Genomic DNA, 14,490 nt, shown 5'->3' with positions numbered 1-14,490 from the left:
TTAACATGTACAAACTGTGATTGATCTGATAGAATGGATTTAAACCAGTTTAGTGCAGTTCCTTTAATGCCAACTGAATGTTCCAGTCTCTGTAATAGGATGTGATGGTCAATGGTGTCGAATGCAGCACTAAGATCTAACAAGACAAGTACAGAGACAAGTCCATTGACTGATGCAATTAAAAGGTCATTTGTAATTTTCATCAGTGCTGTCTCTGTGCTATGATGCACTCTAAATCCTGACTGAAAATCCTGAAATAAACTATTGTTCTGTAGAAAGTCACACAACTGATTGGCGACTGCTTTCTCAAGGATACTAGAGAGAAAGTTGTGGACGCCAGAAAGTTGTCATCGAAACTTGTCACCAACCTGTCACCTTTCTCAACAGCCAACGGCTGAGGGAAGGATGGGTGTCCAACAGCCACATTGCCACCTGTAAATGACGCTGCAATGACAATGAGGTCAAATATGCCCAAAACCACAAAATGGTTTTGGGGTAGGGCCTGGCTGAGTGCCAACACTGCGACTGTGAAGGGCAGACAAGCCCCTAGTCCATATTGGTCACTGCACCAGTGTTTCCTTCGAATCACCTTTATTTTGACGAAAATGTGTGTCAAGACCTTCCAAGGGTCTATGTGGGCGGCTGCTCCTTTCACCGTGAGAGCCAGATCCGTACTGGGGTTGGAGTTGTTTGGGTCAACCGTGACGTGGAGGAACCGAACCACCACCAACTAGGCCCCAAGATGAGTCAGTACGCGGAGATTGCTGCAGTCCTTATCACCCTCCAACAAGCCGCCAAGTGGGCTATTGTGCAGCTGGTGATTTGTTCAGACTCCAACTATGCCCGTCACAGCTTCATCACTCACTTCCGAACCTGGAAGGGGAACAGTGCTCCAGTTGATGTGGAGTCAAACTCACCGGAGCCTTCTCACCACCCCCGCCGACGAATGACCGTGCATTCACTGGAGCTCGGCAAGGAGTAGAAATGGCAATTGCTTTGGGCTTTGCACCCATTAGGAGCCACGGGTCTTCAGGCTTAGCTGAAACAGCTTCATGCTCCGAGGTGCCAGTGATGATGGAGCTGAGTCACGGATCATACGAGAGTGGGATCATCGTCCAGTTCTGGAGTAGAGCAGTCAGGGTAGTGAGATGGGATGGTCACATTCCGGTTGCCAGCTAGAGGAGCTGAGGACTGCAAGGTTTTTTGCCTGGGCCGAGGCGACAGTGGAGAACTCCAGGATGAACTTGTCTTTTTTTGTGAGCTCGGCTTCCAGACAGGCGATACTTTTCTTCAGCTTTGAGATGGTAAGGTGACAAGATCCACTCTCAGCCATCACGCTTGCAGATAGTCCGTGAGAGTGCTTAAAGCTTAAAATCCACAGTAAAGTCCATAAAAGTGCTAAAAGCTTAAAATCCTTAATAAAAGTGATCAGCTAGCCTAGCCGCTAGGCCAAAAACAAACTTAGCTGAGCTAGAAGCAGTGGAGGCAGTCCGGTAAAACATGTCGAGTTGACAGCCAGCTTAAAATCACTTAAGATCCATAAGTTTATGCCCATTGACTGCCTGGAGGGTATCTAACTTTATTTTAATGTCATATTTAGGTGTACTTGTGGAAACTGCTCAAAAAGCCAAAGAGCATAATTTGACCATTTTAACCTGCTGTACAGTGAACAATTTTCAAATGCAATAAGCGAAACAGCGCTCCCAGTCTATTGCATTTACATTTACATGTCAACACGCTCTTTTGGGGTCAACATAAAAATAAAATCCGTCAGTCCTCTCATCAAGGCGGGTCTTCAGTTAGGACGTTACTTCCTCGTTCAGTGACTTGGTTCATTAACATTCTACCTACAGACCTGGGCACGTCTTTCTTTTTTCCAACCTACTTTAGATGAAACCAGGTCCACCTCCGTATGATGAAAGCCTCTGCAGCATATGACAGATTAATTTACTGTTTATTAAACCACGACAAGAATTAGGTTGGAAAAAAAGGATAGACGCTAAGTGGTGTGTTTCTGGGAAATGGACAATGTGGCCAGTGTTGTGTTAGGCCAAGCCTACTGAAAATTGTACTTGCTCACTATGGTAATATCTGATTTTGCTGTAAAAAATTATAAATTGTAATTGAGGCCCAGGAAAATCCCTAATTATTCCTATCATTCCTCTATTTGGACAAATAGACCATATATTTTACACATTCAAATTATGAATATGCAAAGTGTCTCAGTGCTTTATCAATTCAGAAGAAACTGAGGATATGCACAGAAAAAGATAAAAAATTATTTTTCTTCAGTTACAGAAAATGCACGTCCCTCCAGTGTCTATCTTTAGTTTCTATTATATAGCCCACTTCACTTTCACTGTGTGCTTATTGTCATGACCTCCAGGCCTTTGTCTTGACTACAAACCTCATTTCATGTCTATTATGGAAAGACATGGAAAGTAACCAAACCCTATCTGAGTGCGCACATGGGAATCAACATTTTGTAATTTTACTAATCTTTGTAAGACCAAATATCAGGTGGATGAACAGGAAGGATATGAGGAGTAATTGTGCAGTGTATATGTTATTGCATATGTGGCACCACACAGACCACCAACCAGTGATTGGTGATGATGACGCAGGCAGTGTCACCCTATAAAAGAGACCTCTGGCCCAGGAGAGGGTGCAGGGGGATCTCAGTCAGCGCTCGCCTTCAGCACACAGGTAAGACCAGAGCATCACATTTCATATCCACTCATGTTCTCTTTGTATCTCCAGGAGGTCTTTGTTTGATGATATGAGGTGACACTGTGGTTAAGGTTCTTACAGTCCCACCATCAGCATGTGTGTGTGTCTGTGTGAAACTGAGTAAATAAATGTATGGGTATTCTCATGCATGTGAAGTCTATGTGACAAACAGTGGTCAGAGTCACTACCAAACAGCAACAATAAGAGTTAAGTGGTAAAACTAGACAATAGCCCATTGTGGTTTGGTGAGTTGAGAAGGAGCAACAGTCATAATTGAAAGTGCATCATTTGCAAGCACAACATTGGTAGCGCATGAGGAAATAGTAGCTGTGCTGCAAATGTGTCGAAGTAAATATTATAATCGGCCAGAGGTTTGAGTCAGAATAAAGGTCTTTTGCAGCCTAAGTCAGACAGGTTTTTCATGTTGTGAGCATTAAAGTGTGATGTGAGTTGAAGTATTACAGAGTTTATTTGTGCGAAGATGGCACAAGCAGAAAGGTCAACATATTAAGTCTCTTAAGATTTTATGATATTATATTGGCTTGTGTGTGATGGGTGTATAAATGTCTGAAAAACAATTTATAGTATGTATAGTACTGGGCCTTATTTCCCAAAAGCAACTTAAGGCTAAGGTGATCGTAAAATCCATCTTACAAACCTTCTTTAGCTTAAGAGACGTTTCCTAAAAGCATGTCAAGTCAAGTCAAGTCAATTTTATTTATATAGCCCAACATCACATTACATTATTATTTTAAAATTCTATGTGGAATTTGCATTGTGCCACTATATGCTCTCTCTCTCTCTCTCTCTCTCTCTCTCAACCCAACCGACAGCGGCGGATGTCCCCCCACCCTGAGTCTGGTTCTGCTCAAGGTTTCTGCCTCTTAAAAGGAAGTTTTTTCTTGCCACTGTCGCCAAATGCTTGCTCATGGTGGGATTTGTTGGGTCTCTGTAAATAATATTATAAAGAGTACAGTCTAGACCTGCTCTATAGGAAAAGTGCAATGAGATAACTTCTGTTATGAATTGGTGCTATATAAATAAATTTGAATTCAATTGAATTGAATCACAAATCACAATTTGCCTCAGGGGGTTTTACAATCTGTACAGCATACAACACCCTCTATCTTTACAGCCTAGTTTCAGATGAGGAAAAACTCCCCAAAAAACACCTTTAACAGGGAAAAAACCTCAGGAACAGCAGCAGAGTCCTCTCCCAGGATGGACAGACATGCAATGGATGTCGTGTGTACAGAATAGACCAACAACAACATAACATCACAGTATATACAAATTATGATGACAAAACTACAGATACATGTAGATTGTAAAACATATCGGAACAATATGGATCCGGAAGACGTTGAACAACTTCAGATGTCGCCAAATAGGTAGGATCTGAGCCACACGACCTCCTCTCCAACATAGAGACCTACCAACATGAAACAGGCCACAAAAGAGGCATTCACAGCATTCACACAGATAGGGGGACAAATAAACACACGGAGGGAGAGAGGGAGAGGCTGAATCTCCTGGGGGATGATGATCCAGATCCAAATGTCTGGATGAGGCAGCTAGGTGAAAGAGAGAGGTCCCATTAGCCAGCTTCCTGCCTCCCCCAAACCCTTCAAGCTTTCAATGGATTGGTTGAGGAACCACCCTAATGTCCAGCGGCCACCTTTTGAAGGGACACGCCTTGCTATTTTCAGGGGGTAACGTAGAGTCCCCAAGAGAAGATGTGGTCCACCTGGCTTCCGACGCAAATGGCTCTCTCAGCTGCTCAGCACCCCAGAGGCTCAGCTGGCCCTTGTCGACATCCTTCCCGATTCCCAGTCGGCCCCCCTGGCGATGCCAAGCCAGACCTTCCTGATCATTCGACCCTCTCATGCTCACCACTCCAGCCACTGCCATCCTACTCAGCTCTCCCCTGGTCCATCTGTCCTGCACCCTGCTTTGACCTATGGCCGGATCATCAGTTGTGGGGCCATGCACCAGAGCAGTCCCGTCTACATCGCCAACCTCCAAAGAGGTCCTGTCTACGTCGCCAACCTCCAGAGCAGTCTCGTCTACATCGCCAACCTCCAGTGGTCCCGCCTACATTGTTGCCCTCCAGAGCAGCTTCGCCCATCTGGTCGTCCTGCCCATCCTCCAGAGCTGCTCCGCCTGAGGTTTCCTGCTCCGCCTCTGCCCTAACCCAGGTTATAATTTCACTTAAATATATGAACATTGAAACATTTTGGGCTGATTCCTCTCTGATGTTAAAATATAATATAAAAATATTAAAACAGTGAATTAAATTGTAAAAATCCAGATCCAGGTTAATGGTTTATGAAAAGGTTCAAAGCTTTCATTTGATATGTAACATTAATTTCTAAATTGCAACAAATCCTGAATAATAATAATAATAATAATAATAATAATAATAAACAAGCCTCAAGGCTACATACATCATACATGCACAGATACATATTTGTACATTCCAAACATGGCCATGGTAGTATACACGGGCACTGATGAATTATTGATCAAAAAAAGTTTTTCATCTCTGCAGGGTGTGTTAGTGTTGAGGTCAGAGTGATGCATTCCCCAGCAACTAGTGTCCAGCTGCACTCAGTAAGGACTCTACTGGTCTATGTTGCAGAAAAAGGACAGGGCACAGAGATGTTTCAGTACACAAATACTCACTGTCACTGAGCTCCAATTCGTTCATAATCATTTGATTGGTACCAATAAATATCTACTTCAAGTACTCTTAAACTGAAACTGTCCTCCTAGTAGTCGTAAAATATTTAAAACAACCCATGTTTGCATGTTTTCCTGACAACAACCTCTTGTGGGGTGCAACTGGGAGACTCTTAAACAGCTACAATGTGCACGTCAACGATGGAGAAATCCAAAGGTATCTGTAGGCTGTATTTCAATCAGGAGAGACTTAATTTAAGAGTGATCAAATAAATAATTTATTGACATGGTGCACAGTAAAGTGTTGATATGGTGTTGTCATGTGACACCATGTGACACCGTCATCATGTTGTCAATGTGTCATATAACCATATGATGTTAAAAGGCAACCTGGTGTTATATAACCTGGGTACTCCACAGATTCATTCATTCATTTGGATTAGCTGAACTTTTGTTAAGAGACTGCATTCTCTTTTGTCCCACAATCCTGAGAGCCATTGAACGCAGCATTGGCCAGTCTGACCTGTGACCCGGAAGTCACCAGGTCAATAAAAATGTTAGTGATCATTTGTTCTGTCTCTTTCCTCCTCTACGCCTGGACCTCGGGAGGTCTGCGTTACACAGATCCCTCCCTACGAAGATCAACGGATTAGGCCACAACACAGGTGCCTGCCTTCGTTTTAAGATTTCTGGTTAGCTCACTGCTAACCAAGAGTATGCAAGTTTCCTCTTTTCTCCTGGCTTCGGCTCTCGTATTGCAGCAGACGGCTGTCTGCTACCACCGGCGTGTAATTTGCTCGGAGCAGAAACGCAGCAGAGCCGAACTCTTTGATCTTACCACAGCAACGCGAGAGCCTGCATAAGATCCCTGCAATCGAGTCTAGTTTGCGCCAGCAGCTACCACACAAAGCCTGCCAGCTAACTTCACACGAACAGGACCACGAAGCAAGTTAACACTGAGTTGTTAACTCTGTATGGACAACCATAGATGGAGCGACCAACTTCCTCCGATCTCTACAAGCGGACACTGCACAGCAAAAGATGCTTCCACAGCGGAACCACACTTTTTCCCAGCTTGGCTTGTCTACAACAGACTGATCGCCAGCTAACAGCAGCACCAAGGCAACCCCTTTTCCCTCCTTGGACTGGTAACATTAACATACCTGGGCATTATATAGCTTCACATAGCTTAATAGTGTATTTGGCTAAACACAGGACTGTTTAGTTTTAATGATGTACATGTACTGATGTGTTCATTGGGGTGGCTGTGGCTTAGTCGTAGAGCCGGTCGTCCACCAATCGGAAAGGTCGGCAGTTCCCCCAGCCCATGTGTCTGTGTGCCTTCGGTGTGTGAATGATTAGTTACTTTAACAAGCAGTTCTGCCATCGCTGTGTGAATGTGATATGTAGTTGAAGCGCTTTGAGTAGTCAGAAAGGCGCTATGTAAGTACAGTCCATTACCATTGAGTTTTATTGTTGTGATGTGTTTTCACTGTTAGGTCTTTTGGTAGCCACATGCTAAGTTGATGTTAGTTAATGTTATGCTTCACACAGACAGCGTCTTTGCATGCCAACTAACTCTCTTTTAACCTGGCACCATTTATCCTTCACAGTTCACACACCCACTCCAATTCGACCTTTAACAGAGCCACACTCTATTCAAACATGGCCTAGCTGACATTTTGAATTTCCTTTCTTTGTCTGCTGATTTCTTTTGTTTGATGCCATCTTGGACCCGAGCAGCCATTATGGACACACACACACACACACACACACACACACACACATCCTTTTTGTTCTGTAGTTTACTGCAGTTAGAGTTAGTCTTCATATTGTGTCTTTTGCTTTTATTATCTTTAATAAATGCTTGTTTATAATTATTCTGGCTTCTTTAATGTTGGACAAGAGTGAGTAATTTGCCAACCTCTTCTATGTTGAACTCCAAATCCTTCAACCCACTAGCTAATAATGGTCATTTTGGTTATAGTTATTAATTTAATTATTAATCTGAGATCCAAATTCATAGTTTAGTGTATTTTATGAGACTCAATCAATTAATTGGCTATCATTTCTCTTCTTTAAGAAGAGTAGTGCCCCCGAGGACTTTATTCATTAGTTATTTACGATTATCTTTGATAATTCTCATAATTATTTGATTGCACCTACACAAGTGGGTGCCCCGCTTTAACCATTAGCCATCTTGACATCTTTAGATAGAATTATTTGTAATTCCTACTTTTACTAAAAGTGATGGGGCACTGCTCCAGTATCTGAAACAAAGTGTTGCTGGTAACCTTGGTGATGTGTTTCATGTTTGCCCAAGCTGCAGTTACAGCCTGTTGTGCGCACCTATTTTTACACACCAAAGAGTTTGGGGTTGCTGATATCCCTGACTAAGGCTACAAAAAGCTATAGCTGCTATAGAATAAAATCCTGAGTGACAGGAAGAGAGGGGTGTATTTGTTATGTTGCCTGATTGTTAATTGAGATTTGTGGGTAATTTGGTCAAAGTGTATAAGGTTAAACACTAAAGAATCACAGAATATTTTCATTCATGAAAGTTTACGGTAACCCCAAAATTATTCAAGATGAAGGTGTTTTTTGTTTTTAATGTATTTTGGTTTGGTTCAAATAACATGCCAATAATTGAAACCAGATAAGAACAGTTCTGATACGTACAATCCGAATCAGTAAAATCTGAACTGTGTACCTAACCTGTTTCCTGTTTTATTTTCAAAGACTCTCCTTCCTGTCTTTGTTTGCTTTTCCTGCCAGTTTTGATTGTTTGCTCTGCCCTGATTAGTCTTACCTGTTTCTCATTGTCTCCCTTCACCTGAGTGTATTTAGTCTGTATCCTTCCCTTGTCTCTCTGTCAGATTGGATTTGTTCACTGTTTCTACTGAACATTCCTTGGATTTGGACTTAGTTTGTTACCTGTTGGATGTGTTTGCCTTTGTTTGGACTGCTCCCCTTATTTTGACCACTGCCTGCCTGACGTCGGTGTAAGCTTTTGCACTGTATTAAATCATTGAACTACACCTGCTCTGCCTCAGTGTCTGCATTTTGGGTCCTACCATTGTTTTCCTGGTTCCCTTGCTTGACAACCGTAACACCTACAGCTTAACCTCCACTGGGATTAATGACGGAATCATTTTTGTCTGCTTACAGAAGAAATTCAGCAGCTGTAACATACTGACTGTCATGATGCCACGACTCATTGTTGCTCTGATGATGGCTGCTTTGTCAACAGAGGTCTACACCACCAGCAGTTTGAAATCCACCTACTACAGTCAAGGTACAGTCAGAGTTGTGGATCGTAAAAGCTTTCTGCAAACACAGATCAATGCATGACCTTGGATTACACTCTGTCTACATGTAAGCACAACAGCAGCTGCAGTCAGTCGTCAGTGTCTACACAGAAGGTGTTCAGTTACTGCCGGGTGCGTTTTTGTATTTTTTTCGTGCAATTAATTCGCACGTCCATATTTATTGAATATTTTATTTAATTTTTTTCAAACTGGATGTCTATGATGTTGTGACAGCTCAGGCAGAAGTGTGTGATGGAGGTGGTGCTGCTGACCATCCTGTCCTGAATGTTTGTGTGAGTAGAGGTGAAGCTCATATTTAACAGACACGCTGGTTTTTTTTGGGGGGGGGGGGGTGTATCATCCATCATCTCCAATAGTGGCTCCTTACTGAAAGTTCAACACGTTCTCATGATCACTAACTCTGGTTCATACGTGCTCTAACAGAACCACAGCTCCTGATCAGAAACATTAAAAGCAACTGCATTATTTTTCATAGTTTACTACAATATTCTATTAAGCATTCTAGTCGTATTAATGTTTGTTTAATTAGCCTTTGTGTGTTAAGTTTAGGTTTTAAAACAGTGAGCTGGAAGGAAATTTGGGGATTGTATGTGGGTGGCATGACAAATTTTTTTATGTAATGTTACCTTGTTTAAAGCATTGCTCCCCACAGTTCACAATTTTTGGACAAATAAATTGCATCAATTTTAGTGTAAGATGATTTTAAATGAGATCAAGTTGCAAAGCTACATTAAAAATCCAGAAATGTTCAGATATTATATTCTTAGAACATTGTGTTTATCCATTTATTTATTTGTTACCTATTTCACAATATATATATAATTATTTTTTAGTAATTCTTATCTATAGGCAGTGCAGTTGCACTGAGGCCAGTGAGGGTGGGGGGCCCGTCAACAGTGGGCCTTAAAACTACATGTTGGGTGAAAGAAGAAAGGGGCTCTGATTGTGATTTAGATTTTTTTTAAATACACCTGTGTTCAAAGAACAAACTTAATTAAAACTTGTTGCTATTCGCTAAATATGTCCTCAAAGGCAAACCCATCTGTCATGGTTTTTCATTTAGTTTTTGTAAAATAGTCAGTAGCAACCTAACAAAATGATATGCTTATTCTACATAAAATATAAACTGTAAAACTCTAAAATTAAATGAATAATTTATTTTCTTTGGTATTTTTGTCCACAGGGTAATATGTAAGTTGATGTTGTCCAGCGTCAAGTCTCTATCTGATCATGTGACGAGAAGATACTATATATGGTAGCTAGTTTAGTCACAAAATCTGTCAAGACTAACAAGCTAAGCACATCTGTAAGTGTAGCGAGCAGTCATGACTTTCAGTCATAAAAGCAGCAGTTGGAAAAGACAAGAGAGAACAGGAGAAGCCTCCTAAATTAGATTCCTTTGGCTTTTTTATAAACAGTCACCAGCCCACGCCTGTCCCCGCCTGAACACGCTGTATCTTCGTCGTCCCCAGAGTCAGAGTCCTGGTTGGAGCTGCTGTAAATCACCTCGGTACTGTATTCCCTGACGTCAAACTGGCCTCCGTTGGTCTCGCAGGCTGTCTTCGACCTTGTTCAGTGTTTTGGCCCATGCGCACTCGCGCTGACTGAGCATGAGCAATAGGATGCTGACTACAGTTCACTTAACGGCCATCTGTGCCATAAATAAGGATTTTTCTGAAATTATTTATTTTTTAAAGAACATTAAGCTTTCATTGTTTTTACAATTATTCATCTTGCTGTATTTCTTCTCTGCTTTCAGTTAAATTTTTGAGTCAAAAGGATGAAAGTCTAAGATCTTTGTCTTTGTCTTCAGATCAGGCAATACTCAAAGCCCTGAGAGATTTAAGCCATGCATCAATACTGCCATCAGCAAAGAGTTCTGGGAATTTACTTGCTGATAATGTCCATTCAGCTGATGGAAAGTTTTCCAGGACAGGATGGTGGATCTCAAAGGTGTTTCTCCCTCAGACTATCAAGAAACGTCAAGATGTGTCCTCATACAACCTCAACTCCTTTGGTCTACGTTATGGAAAATGACACGGAACCTGATGTCTGTTATTCTGTGTTAGATCTGATATTTTCACTGACTGTATTTTAATTTAATCTGAACATTCAAAGTGAAGAAATAAAAACAATGTCACTGTTAAAGGCTCAATTCAAACTTCAGTTAAAGGTTATTAAAGGATCTGTTTCCTTTGCATGACCCTATACACAAGAAAGGGGCAGCTAAAGTGTGGACTCCAGAACTAAATTCAAGAACAACTTACCAACCAGGATTTTACAGAGTTCAGAAAGCGCAAGAGACATGTGGTTCACAAAAGCACTTCTCTTTAATGATCAAACAATAAATAGCAATGAAAATGTAAGGAAGTCAATAAGTTTAAATATCTTTATTAAATTATGAAAAAGATTTTCTTTGAACTATTAAATTACCATGGCAAATGGCAACACTTAAAATAAATAAAATAAAAATAAATCACAACCTCACCCAAGACTTTGGGACTAGACTGGGAGATACAATGCTCAATCCCACTGAGGTCACACCACACACGCTTCAGACACGGTACCAGTCCTCTCCCTGCTCTCAGGAGGGACCACAGGAATTAAATTAATTTATGTATTAATTAATATATTTTATCAATAACAGGATTGATTTTTTAGATTGTTAATTCAATTCAATTAAATGTTATTTATATAGCGCCAATTCATAACAGAAGTTATCTCATTGCACTTTTCCTATAGAGCAGGTCTAGACCGTACTCTTTATAATATTATTTACAGAGACCCAACAATTCCCATCATCCCAAACACTTGGTGACAGTGGCAAGAAAAAACTTCCTTTTAAGAGGCAGAAAGCTTGGACAAAACCAGACTCAATGGTGGGCAGCCAGCTGCCGCTGCCATGTTGGGTTTTGAGAGGGGGGGAGCACAATGCAAATATTAAAATAGTAATAATGTAATGGTAGTGGTAACATTCACATTAATAAATAATAGAAATGACAGTCATAGGAATAATAACGGCAATAATAGAAACAGAGCCAATAACAACTGTTGTAGCAGTTGTCGAGCAGGAACACGGGAGCAGCAGGTGGCCCACAACCACAGATCCAGTCTCTGCAGCTCCAGAGGCAGAAATACCTGCTGAAAGCGACAGAAGGAGAGAGGAGAGAAACAAGAAAGCACAAAACTACGGGAGAGGGAAGATGTCGAGTTAGTAACGTGCAGTAATGGGATAAAAATGCATATAGATGGAGAGGGAGAGAAGGAGAGAGGAAAGAGGTGCATCATGGGAAGTGCATCATGGGAACCATCCCTTAGTATAACTAAGGGATGGTTCAGGACTCACCTGAGCCAGACCTAACTATAAACGTCATCAAAGAGGAAAGTCTTATGCCTACTCTTAAATGTGGAGTTGGTGTCTGCCTCCCAAACCCAAACTGGGACCTGATTCCACAGGAGAGGAGCTTGATAGCTGAAGGCTCTGGCTACCATTATACTTTTGGAAACTCTAGGAACCACAAGTAACCCTGCATTCTGGGAGCACAGTGTCTTTAAGATATGATGGTGCATTAAGAGCTTTGTAGGTGAGGCAATGGATTTTAAATTTGATTCTGGATTTTACAGGGAGCCAGAGCAGAGAAGTTAAGATTGGAGAAATATGATCTCTTTTCCTAGTTCTTGTCAGTACATGTGCCGCAGCATTGTGGATCAACTGGAGAGTCTTAAGGGACTTATTCGGGCAGCCTGATAATAAGGAATTGCAATAATCCAGACTAGAAGTAACAAATGCATGGACTATTTTTTCTGCATCATTTTGAGACAGGATGTGCCTGATTTTTGCAATGTTACGTAAGTGAAAGAAGGCAGTCCTTGAAGTTTGTTTCATGTGGGAGTTAAAAGATAAATCCTGATCAAAGATAACTCCAAGGTTCCTTACGGTGGTGCCGGAGGCCAGGGCAATGCCATCTACAGTAACTATATCTTTAGGTAATGTGTCTCAGAGGAGTTTGGGGTACAATAACTTGAGTTTAACATCAGAAAATTGCAGGTCATCCAGGTTTTTATGTCCATAAGGCATGCTTGAAGTTTAGCTAACTGGTTGGTTTCATCTGGCTTGATTGATATATATAATTGGGTATCATCCACATAACAATAAAAGTTTATGGTGTGTTTCCTAATAATATTGCCTAAAGGAAGCATATATAAGGTGAATAGAATCGGTGCAAGCACAGAACCTTGTGGAGCTGCGTGACTAACTTTGGCATGCACGGAGGACTCACCGTGCAAACTGAGATCAATCTGACAGATAGGATTTAAACCAGCTTAGTGCAATTCCTTTAATGCCAATTACATGTTCCAGTCTCTGTAATAGGATGCAATGGTCAATGGTGTCAAATGCAGCACTAAGATCTAACAAGACAAGTACAGAGACAAGTCCATTGTCTGATGCAAATAAAAGGTCATTTGTAATTTTCACCAGTGCTGTCTCTGTGCTATGATGCACTCTAAATCCTGACTGTTTAGGTCGTTGGAACGCCATTTCCTTTCAAGTTTTTGCGATGTTTGCTTTAATTTGCAGGTTTGGGGGTCATACCATGGAGCTAACCTTCTTTGTTTTATTATCTTCTTTTTTAGAGGGGTGATAGAATCGTGTGTCGTTTGCAGTTAGCCTGCAGCACTATCAACAAGATGGTCAGTTTGGGATGGGCTGCAATTCGCATAGGAGTCCTGTTATACTGAGACATAGCATTGAATTAAATGCAGATGGGATAGCTTCCTTAAATTTTGTTGCTGTGTGGCGCTTAGCTGTTTTTTGTAATTCGCTATGAGATTTGTTTTCAGCAAGAAAACACTTCGACAGATGTTAGTTCTACCCTAACACTACGCTAACGCTAGCTAACTTTTACTGTAGCTGTCAGTCTAATGTTGAGCGCTGTGGGTTTTAATAGCATTCCTTCAATGACCTGTACTGTACTCTTTGATTGGACTAAAATGTAAATATTTACCTAATGTCTTATAGTGTAAGGATGATTGAAATGTCATTTTACGGTAAGTGTTGCAATATAGGGCCCCTATAATTATTAAATGATGGGGGGAAAAAGGTTATCTAAAGCTAGTTAGCCTTTTCCTCAGATTACCACAGATAACATTACATGAAACACAACCACACAATGCAGCCTAAATCTATAGCTAATGTAGAGCTATATGTTGCAAAATGAATTCATTACTCATGATTCATCACTTGATATGACTGAGTCTGAGTCTCACTCCACTCAACCATGAAATATGCAGGTTGTGCAATCAACTGGCAACCACTGGAATGGAATGGAAGGGGGGAGTGCATCTTCTAGTGGCTGGATGTTATCAATGTTTTCAATGGCACTTTTAATGTGAATGAACACAATGGGTTAATCAACTGGTAAAAGGACCAGCATCAGGAATTCAGCTTTTCAGAGGGTGAACTGCAGAACAACATGTGTTGTTGGCAACCCTATCTCTTAAAGGGAAATGTAGCTACTGCGGGTTCTTTTGGCAGACACAGACTCAGAGGCACACGTTTCACACACAATGTTTTCATTTCAATCCTTTGCCCCCACACAACTAACTATAGGATGCAAACTCTGGTCTCCTGCATGACAGTCAGACATGCTACAAACCCTTCCTACCACTCCCACCTCACAGCCGTACTTTCTCCCTTGATGCAAAAAGGACACACTACTTCCTGCACTGCTACTAAATGTTGGTATTG

The sequence above is a fragment of the Siniperca chuatsi genome, linkage group LG2 (assembly GCF_020085105.1).
Source record: "Siniperca chuatsi isolate FFG_IHB_CAS linkage group LG2, ASM2008510v1, whole genome shotgun sequence".
Lineage (NCBI taxonomy): Eukaryota > Metazoa > Chordata > Actinopteri > Centrarchiformes > Sinipercidae > Siniperca > Siniperca chuatsi.
Note: the sequence above shows the minus strand (reverse complement) of the source record.